This window comes from Lepidochelys kempii, chromosome 9, assembly GCF_965140285.1.
Source record: "Lepidochelys kempii isolate rLepKem1 chromosome 9, rLepKem1.hap1, whole genome shotgun sequence".
NCBI classification, from domain to species: Eukaryota; Metazoa; Chordata; order Testudines; family Cheloniidae; genus Lepidochelys; species Lepidochelys kempii.
The window spans coordinates 102,791,397-102,804,993 of record NC_136388.1 but is presented as its reverse complement, the minus strand read 5'-3'; the positions used below and the strand labels follow the sequence as shown (position 1 = coordinate 102,804,993).

The window sequence follows — 13,597 nt, the reverse complement described above, 5'->3', positions numbered from 1 at the left end:
CCATCTTGATGTGGGATGGCCACTGCCATGAGGGAAGTTCCTGCACCAGGGCTCCCCCAGGAGCCTGTATGGCCTTGCCCCACGTCCAGCTGCTCATGTCCCGTCTGCTCTGTCCAGCAACCACCCTGCGACCAGCTTCACGTCCCTGAACCAGACCAGCCGGAGCTTCGCTCTCCTCATCAGGCACTGGACAGATCAGCAGCGAGTGCTACATGGGGGAGCCAGCTGGGAGAGGGATGGCAGGGAGCCGGGGGCGGGGGGCAGACACGAAGGGGTTAATAGGGCCGTGTACAGCGGGAGCCAGTCTCTGTCTGACCTGGCTAGGAGAGGGTTATCCATGCAGTTCGGTATTTGGTGCAGCTGTAGTCAGCCCATGTGTTACTGGGGACACACCAGGTTTGTTCCCATTCTCTGGTGTGGAAGGTAGGGCCCTGCCTGCCTAGGGCCTAGTGCTAGGTTAATATGGCCCTGCCTGCATGGTGGTGTTCGCAGTAGTGTCCCGGGCCCTGGGTGGGATCAGGGCCCCATTGCACTGGGTCTGGTGCTCACACGGAATAGCAATTGGGATTTAGTACAATGGGCAGCAGCCAGAGTCATCCTGGCTTTGAGCCTGGCTAATGGAACTCTGGCTGTCATCACCCACGTCCCTGTCCAATCCACTTCTGAGCCTTGCTAAGCGCATGGCCTTAGCAACACATTGTGGCAGTGAGTTCCACAGATCAATTGTTGGGTTTGAAAAAGCATTTCCTTGTCTCCATGTTCAGAGTGCTGCCCTGGAGTGTCCCTGCACTGGCCCTTTGTCTCATGTTGTAAGTGAGGGTGAGTGGTGATGCCTGAGTGCCCTTCTCCAAACTGTTCATCACTCCAGATCCCGCCATCTCACCCCCCTTATTCACCTCTCTCTGAACATAGAATCTTAGGACTGGAAGGGACCTCAAGAGGTCGAGTCCAGTCCCCTGCACTCATGGCAGGACCAAGGATTATCTAGACCATCCCTGACAGGAGTTTGTCTAACCTACTCTTAAAAATCTGCAATGATGGAGATTCCACAACCTCCCTAGACAATTTATTCCACTGCTTAACCACCCTGACAGGAAGTTTTTCCTAATGTCCAACCTAAACCGCCCTTGCTGCAATTTAAGCCCATTGCTTCTTGTCCTAGCCTCAGAGGTTAAGAAGAACAATTCGCCTCCCTCCTCCTTATAACAACCTTTTATGTATTTGAAAACTGTTATCATGTCCCCTCTCAGTTTTCTCCAGACTAAACAAACCCAGTTTTTTTCAATCATTCCTCATAGGTCATGTTTTCTGGACCTTTAATAATTTTTGTTGCTCTTCTCTGGACTATCTCCAATTTGTCCACATCCTTCCTGAAATGTGACACCCAGAACTGGACACAATACTCCAGTTGAGGCCTAAGCAGCGCGGAGTGGAGCGGAAGAATTACTTCTCATGTCTTGCTTACAACAGTCCTGCTAATACATCCCAGAATGATGTTCACTTTTTTTGCAACAGTGTTACACTATTGACTCATATTTAGCTTGTGATCCACTATGACCCCCAGATCCCTTTCTGCAGTACTCCTTCCTAGGCAGTCATTTCCCATTTTGTAGGTGTGCAACTGATTGTTCCTTCCTAAGTCGAGTACTTTGCATTTGTCCTTATTGAATTTCATCCTATTTACTTCAGACCATTTCTCCAGTTTGTCCAGATCATTTTGAATTTTAATCCTATCCTCCAAAGCACTTGCAACGCCTCCCAGCATGGTATCGTCCGCAAACTTTATAAGTGTACTCGCTATGCCACTATCGAAACCATTGATGAAGATATTGAACAGAGCTGGACCCAGAACTGATCCCTGTGGGACCCCACTCGTTATGCCTTTCCAGCATGACTGTGAACCACTGATAACTACTCTCTGGGAACAGTTTTCCAACCAGTTTTGCACCCACCTTATAGTAGCTCCATCTAGGTTGCATTTCCCTAGTTTGTTTATGAGAGGCTTATGTGAGACCATATCAAAGGCTTTACTAAAATCAAGATATACCATGTCTACCGCTTCCCCCGCATCCACAAGACTTTTACCCTGTCAAGGAAAGCTATCAGGTTGGTTTGACAGGGTTTGTTCTTGACAAACTCATGCTGACTGTTACTTATCACCTTATTATCTTCTAGGTGTTTGCAAATTGATTGCTTTATTTGCTCCATTATCTTTTTGGGTACAGAAGTTAAGCTGACTGGTCTGTAATTCCCTGGGTTGTCCTTATTTCCCTTTTTATAGATTGGCACTATATTTCCTACCTCCAGAAGGGCTGAAAAGAAGTCCTTTGTCCTGGTCAAAGGGTTCGAATACCTTTATACCCACCCACCTCCGGGCTCTCTGGTTGTCTCTGCGGCCAATGAAAAGGACAAGCAGGGCACACCAGCTCAACTCCCCAAAATAAAGAGGCCAAAAGACGACCTTTTTGGGAGAAAAATTTATTCAGCAGCCAGCCTGCAATTCCGGGTGGCGAACCATCAGGCCCTCTTGGGCAGGTACAATTTTAACTAATTTTAACTTATGAACCTCCGTAAGTTCAAGGAGTCCCTCCCGCAGGGTTTGGCCCAGGAATTTGGCACCCTGGTGGAGGAGGGCACTGCGGCGGCTAGGTGCTCTCTCCAGATGCTGTGCGACTTGGTGGCTAGGGCGTTTGCGTCGGCGGTGGTCATGAGACGCAGCTCCTGGCTTCAGACCGCCAGCCTGTCCCACGAGATGCAGACCTTGATCCAGGGAATGGTCTAGTTTCGATGGGAACGATTCGATGGGAACGGTCTATTTTTGGAGCAGACTGATGCGAGGCTGTATGGGTTAAAGGACATTAAGGCCACCCTTCGCTTGCTGGGCATGCATACGCCGCAGTCTGCACGGAAGCAGTTCCAGCCAAGGCCGTGGCAGCCTCATCAGGGGTCTGCAAGGAGAAGGGACAGAGACACGACCTTTAGTTGCCGCCACCTTTCCTCCTCCCGCTCACCTGCACAGCCCAGCCTGGTGAATAAGCTTCTGGCCCCCGGCATGCTTCGTTTTGAAGGTGCGCTCGAGAGCGACGCCCCAGTCAATTCCCCGGATCCACCTTGTTCTTTCCTCGACCATTTCGTCCCTATCGTTCGGCCTGGTCGCAGGTCACCTCGGACCGCTGGTTGCTGGACATAGTATCTCGGGGCTATACCCTGCAATTTTCAGCTGCCCTCTCTCCCACCCTTCCCTCCCCCATCCCTCTTCAGGGACTCTTCTCATGAGCAGCTCCGTGACCAAGAGGCTGAGAATTGTCTGTGTGTGGGGGCAGTGGAGGGGGTCCCAAGGGACATGAAGGAAACAGGGTTCTATTCCCACTACTTCCTAATCCCAAAGGCAAAAGGGGGCCTCAGACCTGTTCTGGACCTGCGTGGCCGCAGCGAATCTCTCACAAAGTTGAAGTTTCACATGGTCTCCCAGGTCTCCATCATCCCTTCCCTGGATCCGGGAGACTGGTACACTGCCTTCGACTTGAAGAACCAAGGTCACAGACGTTTCATAGTGGGCGGACACCATTTCCAGTTGACAGCACTCCCTTTTGGCCTCTCATCGGCCCCGGGGGCATTCACAAAATGTGAACCTGAGACATTGAGGGATCCGGGTCTTCCCGTATCTCGGCGACTGGCTCACCAAGGGCAGGTCTCGGGAGCAGGTGCAGAGGAGCCTCGGTCTGGTGAGTTACACCCGCCACAACCTGGGCCTGTTAATAAACGAGAAAAAACCCACCTTAACGCCGGTCCAGGGAATAGAGCTCATTGGGGCGGTGCTCGACTCCACACGAGCCAGAGCCTTCCTTCCGGCCGTGTCGGAGCTGATCTCCCATGTAAAGAGCCGCCCGCTCACCGCGGCTCACACCTGCCTGCGGTTGTTGGGCTTCGTGGCCGCATGTACATACATGATCAATCATGCCCGGCTCCATCTCCAGCTCCTGCAAGCACGGCTGGCGCCAGCCTACATCCCCAACAGGAATGACCTGGACTGAGTAGTCCGGCTGCTGGATCACATTGGGTCATCCCTGGATTGGTGGTTGGACCCTGGGTCAGTGTTGGAGGGAGTTCCCTTTGTGACCCCATCCTCATCCCTGACTCTGGTCTCCTACGCTTCGGATCTGGGCTGGGGAGCCCACCTGTGCGAGCTAGGCACCTGGGGCTGCTGGTTGCGGGACAGTCTGGCCCTCCACATCAATGTCAGGGAGCTCAGAGCGGTTCGCCTGGCCTGCCAGGCTTTCTTGTCCCACCTGAAGGGCAAGGTGGTGCAGGTCCTGACTGACAGTACCGCCATGATTTATTACATTAACAGAAGGGGTGGTGCCAGGTCTTTGGGCGTTTGTCAAGAAGCTCTCTGCCTTTGGGACTTCTGTGTGCGGCCGGCCATAGGCGTGCGCACGGGGTGTGCCGGGTGTGCCCAGGCACACCCTAATGCAGGGCAGAGCTCTGGGGGGGCGGGGCTCCGTGCTGAGCCAAACGCTGCTAGGAGCCTCATGGTTAGGGGGGCCGGGGCGCTGGATAAGGGGCGGGGCAGTTGGGGGACGGGGAGCGGCGAGATGGGCTGTGGTGCCCATGGTCCACGGGTCGGCAATGTGGGGCGCTCTCCCCTCGCGGGCAGCTCCCCCCTCCCCGGCGTCCCTGTGCTGCGGAGAGTCTCGGCAGAGGCAGGGCAGCTCCGCATGCTGCCTCCGTCGCCCCTCCCAGAGCTGACCCGGTTCCCAGCCCATGGGCCGGGAACCTGGGGGGAGTGGGGGGTGCCAGAGCTGCCTGACTGCGCCTCCCCAGCAGGGAGGGGGAGGGAGCTGCAGGCAGAGAGAGCAGCAGGAGTCCGTCACTGTCAGACACAGATCGGGGGGGCACTGTGGGGGCAGACCAACAGATGGAGCCGGGGGCAGGAGAAAGGAGCAGTGATGGGCACCCCGGGGCTGGCATAAAATACACAGTACAGAGGGGGCTTCCTGGGGGGGGGGTATAGCAACACTTCCTTCCCCCACAGACCAGACCCAGGCTGCAGCTGGCTCTGTCCATCACTCTCCCCTCCCCCCCAGAGACCCACACAACCCTTTGCCCCCCTGGAAGATCCCCACCAGCCGCTGTGCCCCCATCACCCCTCTCCAGAGAGCCCCTCCCTTTGTGCCTCCAAAGACAGCTCCTCTGCCCCCTGCTCCTGAGCTCCCTACGATCTCCCCCTTTGCCTTCCCTCTCCCGCCCCCAGCTCCACTGGCCAGGAGGCTCCCAGGCCGTTGGCCACCAAGGCCGATGGGAGCTGCACCTGAGGCAGGGGCCTCCTTGCAGACGGTGCCCCCACAGCATGGGGAGGGGGAGCCACAGGTGAGCAAACCCCGGTCACCGTCATCACAGGCCCAGCAATGCTCTGGGCATTTAATTTCACTGAGGCAAGTAATTCAATCGACTCTTCCTTTCCAGACAGTTTGTGGCTTTTCCTGTAAGAAAACTTACAATTTCTTTGCAAAGAAGTCCAGTTATAGTTTTTCACTTGAGCAGTATATTTTCTGATTGTTCATAAGCTCATTTATTTTGTTAACTCAGTTTCATAGGGAATTTTAAAAGTCACTTGAATTGTAACTGTTTTTTTCCATTGGTCCAAAAACACATGGAAGATGTTCAGATTTTTATTTCTGTGGGCCAAACCATGTAGAAATGTAAATGTCAGAGCTAGAAAAGCTCTGCAAGGGTATGGGTCCCTCAGGAAATTGTCCTCAAGTCGTTCATTCTTCTGGGCACTCCATTCTATTGTTCCCTCTTACAGTGATAGAGATTGGTGTCTCCACCCTCAGGGGAGATGCAGAAGACTGGGCCAACCCTGCAGCCACTCTGCCTCCACCCTTGTTCTCTGTCTGTTGCCTCTACCAGCCCCTTTGGTCTCCCTGGGATTCCCCCTGCCATTCCTCCCTCTGGGTCTTCTCTCTCAGGAGCTTCTCATGAAGTAAAGCTGTCATTACAGGTTCTTATCTCTGTAATGTATTTAATTTTGATGTATTTATTAAGTGTTAATTAATGCACTATGGGAGTCCCCCTTCAGCCCTCTGTATAAATTGATCCTCTTCTTTCCATATGTTTTGCCCATAGGGTTTTCTGCAGCCCTAGGGCAGCCAGCAATAACCCCTGCGCCTTTGCAATGGGGTGAAGGAAGGGGACCATGAGATCCCTGTTTATGTGATTTGCAAGAAGTGTTATTACTCAGGGTACCAAATGTGTTTAAATGATATCAGTGCCTTGTAAAATCCCAAAGAAAGCTCATTTTCATTTCTCATATAATAATCTCATATACAGTATACACACATTTTTCAGTATGAGTTGATTTTATTATTATTTTAATACTACTAATAATAATAATTAACTAGGTTACTGGGGTTTTTTTCAGTGTGGAAAATTGTGTGCTATTTTACAGGTTGAATGACATAATACCCTCCTACGTCCATCACTAAGTCCGATAACTTTGTCAAGTGTCTGTCACGCAACATGGTGGTGTCTAGCCCTGTCCCATTCTTCGGGGGACAAGGGGTCCAGGGCAGCCTGGGGAGTTAGTGGGGGGCCTGGTGCTGGCAGCAGCAAGAGACCTGGCCCCAGCCCGCTCTGCTCCACCCCACCGGCTCCCAGTGTTGCTCAGGGGCGGGGGTTTAGGGGAAGGGGTGGAGAGGTAGCGGTTGGGGGGGAGAAAGAGGTGGGGTGGGGCGGGGTGTGCTGGGGCCGGGTTGCTTGCTAGTGTCAGGCCCCCCGCTAAGCCCCCAGGCTGCCCTGTACCCTGTGTCCCCCTGAAGAATGGGACAGGGCTAGGAATCGGATCAGTCTTCCATGTTCCAGTTCTTTTACAAATCTATTCAATGCTTTGCAGTCTTACCTGTTACAAGCTGTTCATGTGAAAGAGCCTTTTTGAAACTAGTACATGTAAAAAACAAACAAACAAGTACAATGTCCCAACAGTGCTTTGACTCACTCTTGATTTTGTACATTGAACAAGAATTGGCTTCAATGATGTGATTGAGGAATTTAAGTCCATAACACCTGGTGACTGACGTCTCATTCTCTAGGACAGGAAGATGAAGAAACCTTAATCTGTTCTGGTCAATTTGGGTTAGCTCATTATCTGGTTAAAGATAAAGAAAATTGAATGTATCTTTGTATACGCCTGGTTATCACTATAGCAAAAATTTGGTATTTTGTGTCTCATTTTTTAAGTTTGTATTTTTTAAGTAAGGTTTAGTTGTTGATTTAAAAAAAATTAAGTTTAGTTAAGTTTTAGTTTCTTTAGTTTGTTTGATGAATAAAAATAATGTCCCTTATGACTGAGTATTCAATAGATGTTGACATTTAAAATAAAATAAAATAAAATAAAATTCCCTGGGTGTACACCTATGGGCAGGCCATTCATCTGGTAGCCACGTACCTGCCTGGAACCAGGAACATCTTGGTGGATAACCTCATGTGACGTTATGGACTTGAACTGGGACCATATAGAACATGGTTGCAACCAAGGTCCTGTAGTGGCACAAAATCTTTTACAAAGGGGGTCAAATGAGGTGTCTCACACAAGGTTGTGGTTGACTGGTTAGGATGATGCTGTCTGTGTGTGTGTATCATTTTGTAGTTAAAGTTATGAATATTGGCTCTACACTGTCTGTTGCTCAAACTCTGCTTCTGGGTGACACCCCAGACAAGCTGGTGTCAGCTCTGCCTAGCCTGCTGGATGGCCCATTAAGGACCATCAGCGACAGAACTGACCCACTGAGAGAAGGCAGACACGCCTGGGGACTCAGCCAGGTGTGCAGGGACCTGCCTATGAACAGAACTCTGAGGTGTTTCCAGGCCATGGGATGGGCAGCTTGGCCTTGGGACACAGAAAGCAGAGACCACATGGCAAGAGACTATTAAAAAGCTGCGGCATCTCCTCCATCTGGTCTTCAATCCTGCTTCCGACCTCTGGAGGGACTTGGCTACCAAGAACTTGGCCATTACTGGATGTCATTGATTCCATTTAACCAATTCTAGCTCTCATCTATATTTCCTTCCTTTTATGAATAAACCTTTAGATTTTAGAGACTAAAGGATGGGCAACAGCGTGATTGGTGGGTAAGATCTGATTTGTATATTGACCTGGGTCTGGGGCTTGGTCCTTTGGGCTCGAGAGAACCTTTTTTCTTTTCCTGGGGTATTGGTTTTCATAACCATTTGTCCCCATAATGAGTGGCACTGGTGGGGCTACTGGGAAACTGGAGCGTCTAAGGGAATTGCTTGTGTGACTTGTGGTTAGCCAGTGGGGTAAAACCAAAGTCCTCTCTGTCTGGCTGGTTTGGTTTGCCTTGGTGTGCAAAGGAACCCCAGCCTGGGGCTGTAACTGCCCTGCTTGAAGCAATTTGTCCTGAATTGGCACCCTCAGTTGGGTCCCACCAGAACCAGCCTCATTACACCTCATCAGAACCTTCTCATCTCACCACAAGTGGTCACTCCATCTGGATACGGTCAGCCTGATCTTCCTGAGGTGGAGGACTCGATAGGTGGACCTGTTCGCATCCAGGCAGAACAGAAAATGCCACGTGTTCGGTTTGATCCGGGGGATGGGCAGGGGCTCCCTATCAGACGCCTTTCTCATTCCGTGTTTGGGGGTGCTGATGTACACCTTCCCGCAAGTGCCTCTGACACACACAGTCCTTTGGAAGATCAGGCAAGACAGGACGAGAATTATCCTAACAGCCCCCGCATGGCCTCGCCAGCACTGGTTCGGCATGTTGCTGAGTCTTTTGGTAGCCGCCCCGCTGCAGCGGCCCCTCTGGCCGGATCTGCTGTCCCAGAACCACGTCAGCCTTTTGCACCTGAAGCTGGCAGTGCTGCAGTTGAGAGCTTGATTACCATATGGCTAAACACGGATGAACGGGCATGCTTGGCCCGTGTCCAGCAGGTCTTGCTGGGTAGCAGAAAACCCTCCACCACAGCGACTTACCTGGCCAAATGGAAAAGGTTCACATGCTGGGCCTTGGAACAGCATATTCGGGCCGAGCAGGCCCCATTGCAGGAAATCCTGGATTATCTGATGCCCCTCAAACTCCAAAGTTTGTCCATGTCATCGATCAAGGTCCACCTGGCTGCTATCTCAGCTTTCCATCCTCTGTTCCAAGGCAGGTCAATCTTTGCTCACAACATGACGGCATGGTTTTTGAAAGGTCTGGAGCATGTCTACCTCATGTCTGGGATCCCATCTCTCCCTGGGACCTGAATCTCGTGCTGTTGAGACTCATGGGGTCTCCATTTGAGCCTCTGGCTTCTGGCTCTCTCCTGGAAGGTCTTGTTCCTGGTGGTGATAATGTTGGCCCGCAGGGTGTCCAAGATCAGGGTGCTCACTTTGGAGCCACCCTATACGGTCTTCTACGAGGATAAGGTCCAGCTGCGACCGCACCCAGCTTTTCTGCCCAAGGTCGTTTCTCAGTTTCATACTGGCCAGGACATTTACTTACCGGTCTTCTTTCCAAAGCCTCGTGCATCAGATGAGAAGCAGAGGCTACACACACTGGGCGTCAGGAGGGTGCTGGCCTTCTACATTGATAGAGCAAAGCTGTTCCGTAAATCAACCCAGTTGTTCGTTGCAGTGGCAGGCAGAATGAAAGGTCGTCCAGGGTCTGTTGGGAGGATTTTGGCCTGGATCACGGCCTGCATCTGCTACTGTTATGAGCTGGCGAAGGTGCCTCCGCTGGTGATCATGATGGCTCACTCGACTAGGGCACAAGCATTGTCAGCAGCCTTCCTGGCACAGGTACCAATCCAGGAGATCTGCAGGGCCACTCCCTGGTCATCTGGCCACACGTTTGCGTCTCATTATGTGCTTACCCAGCAAGTTTGAGACGACACTGGCTTTTTGACCGTGAACTCCGAGCCCTCCTCCAGGGATATTGCTTGTGAGTCACCTCTCATGGAATCGACATGAGCAAGCACTCGAAGAAAAATAACCTACCTTTTTCGTGACTTGTTCTTCGAGACGTGTTGCTCATGTCCATTCCATTACCCACCCTCCTGCCCCTCTGTCCGAGCTGCCGGTGAGAGGGTGCCTAATCTACCGATACATGAGTGCGACACTCAAGGGAGCGCCACAGCCAAGCCAAGCCTATGGATACCGCTAAGACAAAAATCTCTTATGACATGGATGCACACCTAGAACGGAATGGACATGAGCAACACATCTCGAAGAACAACAGTTACAAAAAGTAGGTAATCGTTTTTGCTTTTGAAATGAAAGCAGTCTCACATGACTCCAGGAGCTGGGGGTTTAAGAAAACACCTCAGGGACTGGAGCTTATCCTAAAGGAGACGGCTGTAATCTATCACGCAGATGTCTGCACTTGTAGGATGGGATAATCCAAGTGAGTCGATTGCCCAGACCCTGCTCCACGCCGGAGAGCTGAGACGGTGACTCAGCAGCAGCCAGGGTTCATGGCTGACTGGTTCGTTCCTGTTTAAGGATGTTTCTACTGCCAGAGGGGAGGGGGTGGTGGTGGTTCTTTAAATCTGCAGGCAGGAGGGGGGGACGGGCCTAGGCAGAAGCTCTGCAGTGAAGCAGAGCGAGAGAAAGAATCAGCTTTAGGGATTTACGCTGGTTCCTTAGTCTGCTAAAGCTCCTTGTTCAGGGCTAGTCCGGGGGGAGGTGCACGGGGGCGGCAGGCAGGGCCGGGGGCCGCTCTGAGGGAGGCGCGCGGAGGGTGACACCCGGCCCCGAACATTGGTGGAGCCAAGGCCCGGGGGCCTGCATTTGCTGGAGCCCAGGCACACCGGGCCCATACAACTCTCTGCCCCTGGCTGGACCTCCCTGCTGCCAGAGACCGGTGTCTGAGCATTCACGTTTCTATGGCAACAGCGGGCCCCTGAAGAGATTGATGTCAATTTCCACCCGAGGAGGTCACTAAAATATCTCTGTTTCCATGGCAAGGGGGGAGACCCTGCCAGGGCCAGTGGCTGCGCCCGAGCCCAACAGCAGGGGGCGCTGCAGGACTGGCGTGGGAGTGGGAACTGCAGCGGGAGGGTGCGGGCCAGTGGCAGGGCGGGGACCCAAGAGCTGCAGAGTGGGGCTGGGGCCCTCACCACTGCTCTGCAGGAAGGGAGGTGCCAGGGCTGGGGGGAGCAGGGGGAGCCTGGAGGCTTTGACAAGGACGGGAGGGAGCCAGGACTGGCAGCGCTACGGAGCCCCCAGCCAACGAGAGGCAACGCGTTGCTGCCAAGCCTGGCTCTCGGGCTGCCTGCCCGTGGCCTTCCGTCCACGGCCCGTGTCCAGGCTCCCCCAGCCTGCTGCTCCCGGTACGCAGGCAGCCTCTGGCTCCCTCCTGCGCCTGGTGCCCGCAGGCGTCTACTTCCCTTCCCTCGGCCCTCTCCGGCCGGAGGCTGCACGCTGAGCTGGCTGACGTAGGGCTGGGCCCTGGCCCGCCCCCGCCCCTGCCCTCGCCCCAGCCAGGGCCCAGCAATGAGGGGCAGGTTGGCTGCAATAATTCTCCTCTCAGGCTGTGCTGTGGGAGCAGACAGACCTGGGTGGACCTAGCCCAGTCTGGTGCCATAAGTACAGGGTTAGGCAATGTAGTCTGAGTGGTGCATGGTAAAGAGAACAGCCCCCAGCCCTGACCCCCGCCCCTCAGTCTCTCGCAGCTGTGACAATCCCCAATCCTCCCAGCCCTAACCCCCCACCACTCCAACCTCCCAAGCCCCACAGCCCAGCATAACAAACCAGCCTTCCTGGTGCCCTTGCCCTGACCCCCCCGCCCCTCCAGCCTGTTGTGTACCTGCCCACAATGGGGGAACACTGAGCCAGCCCTGGGGTAGACAAAGGCTGCTCTCTCGCGTGTGTCTTCACACAGGACACTCTGCCAGGCTGGACGTCCAGCCCCCACGGGGGCCAGTGCCAAGATTCGGGGCACAGGAGGCTCCCTAGCGAGCAGTGAAATCTGGTGCCGCAGGGGTCAGTGTTCAAACCCAGGCTGCCCGGCAGCACCAGCGTCTGCCTGTCCATGGGCTCAGCTGGCCTCGCACACCCGTGGCCGCATCCTTCTCTGGGGATGTCTCTCATTTCCTTACACACCCACTGAGCCAGGCAGCCTTGAGCCCCAGGGCAGGACTACGTCTGTGTTAGGCTCTATTTTAATCGCAGAGGTCTCAGCCATTCTCCCCTGCGGGGGCCTGATCCCACCCCCAGGACTGAGGGAGGCACCAACCTCCCAGGCGAAAGGAAAGGGAGCAATTGTGCTGATTGCCACTGTGGCGAACCGGGGGGGGCCCTCAGCCTGTCTCTGGGGCTCCCCTCAGCCATGGCAAACCCGCCCTGCGCCCCCTCCCTGGGGCCAGCCCCCCCACATTCCCGGGGCTCCCCTCAGCCATGGCAAACCCAGCCTGTGCCCCTCCCTGGGGCCAGCCCCCCTCCCATTCCTGGGGCTCCCCTCAGCCATGGCAAACCTTGCCTGTGCCCCCTCCCTGGGGCCAGCCCCCCCCATTCCCGGGGCGCCCCTCAACCATGGCAAACCCAGCCTGCGCCCCTCCCTGGGGCCAGCCCCCCCTCCCATTCCCGGGGCTCCCCTCAGCCATGGCAAACCTCGCCTGTGCCCCCTCCCTGGGGCCAGCCCCCCCCATTCCCGGGGCGCCCCTCAACCATGGCAAACCCCTCCTGCGCCCCCCCAGTCCCTCCCATTCCCGGGGCTCCCCTCAGCCATGGCAAAACCACCCTGCGCCCCCTCCCTGGGGCCAGCCCCCCCACATTCCCGGGGCTCCCCTCAGCCATGGCAAACCCGCCCTGCGCCCCTCCCTGGGGCCAGCCCCCCCTCCCATTCCTGGGGCTCCCCTCAGCCATGGCAAACCCCGCCTGTGCCCCCTCCCTGGGGCCAGCCCCCGCCATTCCCGGGGCTCCCCTCAGCCATGGCAAACCCGCCCTGCGCCCCTCCCTGGGGCCAGCCCCCCCCGCATTCCCGGGGCTCCTCTCAGCCATGGCAAACCCGCCCTGCGCCCCTCCCTGGGGCCAGCCCCTCTCCCCCCACATTCCCGGGGCTCCCCTCAACTATGGCAAACCCCGCCTGTGCCCCCCACCCCCTCCCTTTCCTGGGGCTCCCCTCAGCCATGGCAAACCCGCCCTGCAACCCCCCCCCGGGGCCAGCCCCCCCCTCCATTCCCGGGGCTCCCCTCAACCATGGTAAACCCGCCCTGCGCCCCCTCCCTGGGGCCAGCCCCCCCCTGCATTCCTGGGGCTCCCCTCAGCCATGGCAAACCCACCCTGCGTCCCTCCCTAGGCCCAGCCCCCCCCCATTCCCGGGGCTCCCCTCAGCCATGGCAAACCCGCCCTGTGCCCTCCCCAGCCCCTCCCATTCCCGGGGCTCCCCTCAGCCATGGCAAACCCGCCCTGCGCCCTCCCCAGCCCCTCCCATTCCCGGGGCTCCCCTCAGCCATGGCAAACCCGCCCTGCGCCCTCCCCAGCCCCTCCCATTCCCGGGGCTCCCCTCAGCCATGGCAAACCCGGCCTGCACCCCCTCCCTGGGGCCAGCCCCCCCCCATTCCCAGGGCTCCCCATGACCATGGCAAACCC

At 55.5% G+C, this 13,597-nt stretch overlaps 1 protein-coding gene across 9 annotated transcripts in view; it reads right to left on the bottom strand.

Moving 5' to 3' along the window:
* Positions 1–2,472: 2,472 nt before the first annotated feature.
* Positions 2,473–13,597, bottom strand: part of NLGN3 (neuroligin 3) — a 122,383-nt gene continuing 111,258 nt past the window's right edge. For 8 of the 9 annotated variants that reach the window (XR_012160653.2, XR_012160654.2, XR_012160658.2 and 5 more), the window contains 3 exons: positions 6,998–7,147; positions 3,408–3,752; positions 2,473–2,948 (listed from right to left, as the gene is read on the bottom strand). The gene's annotated coding sequence lies outside the window, so the exon portion shown is untranslated. The remainder of the gene's footprint in view (positions 2,949–3,407; positions 3,753–6,997; positions 7,148–13,597) is intronic. The other variant, XR_012160655.2, reaches the window with a different exon arrangement.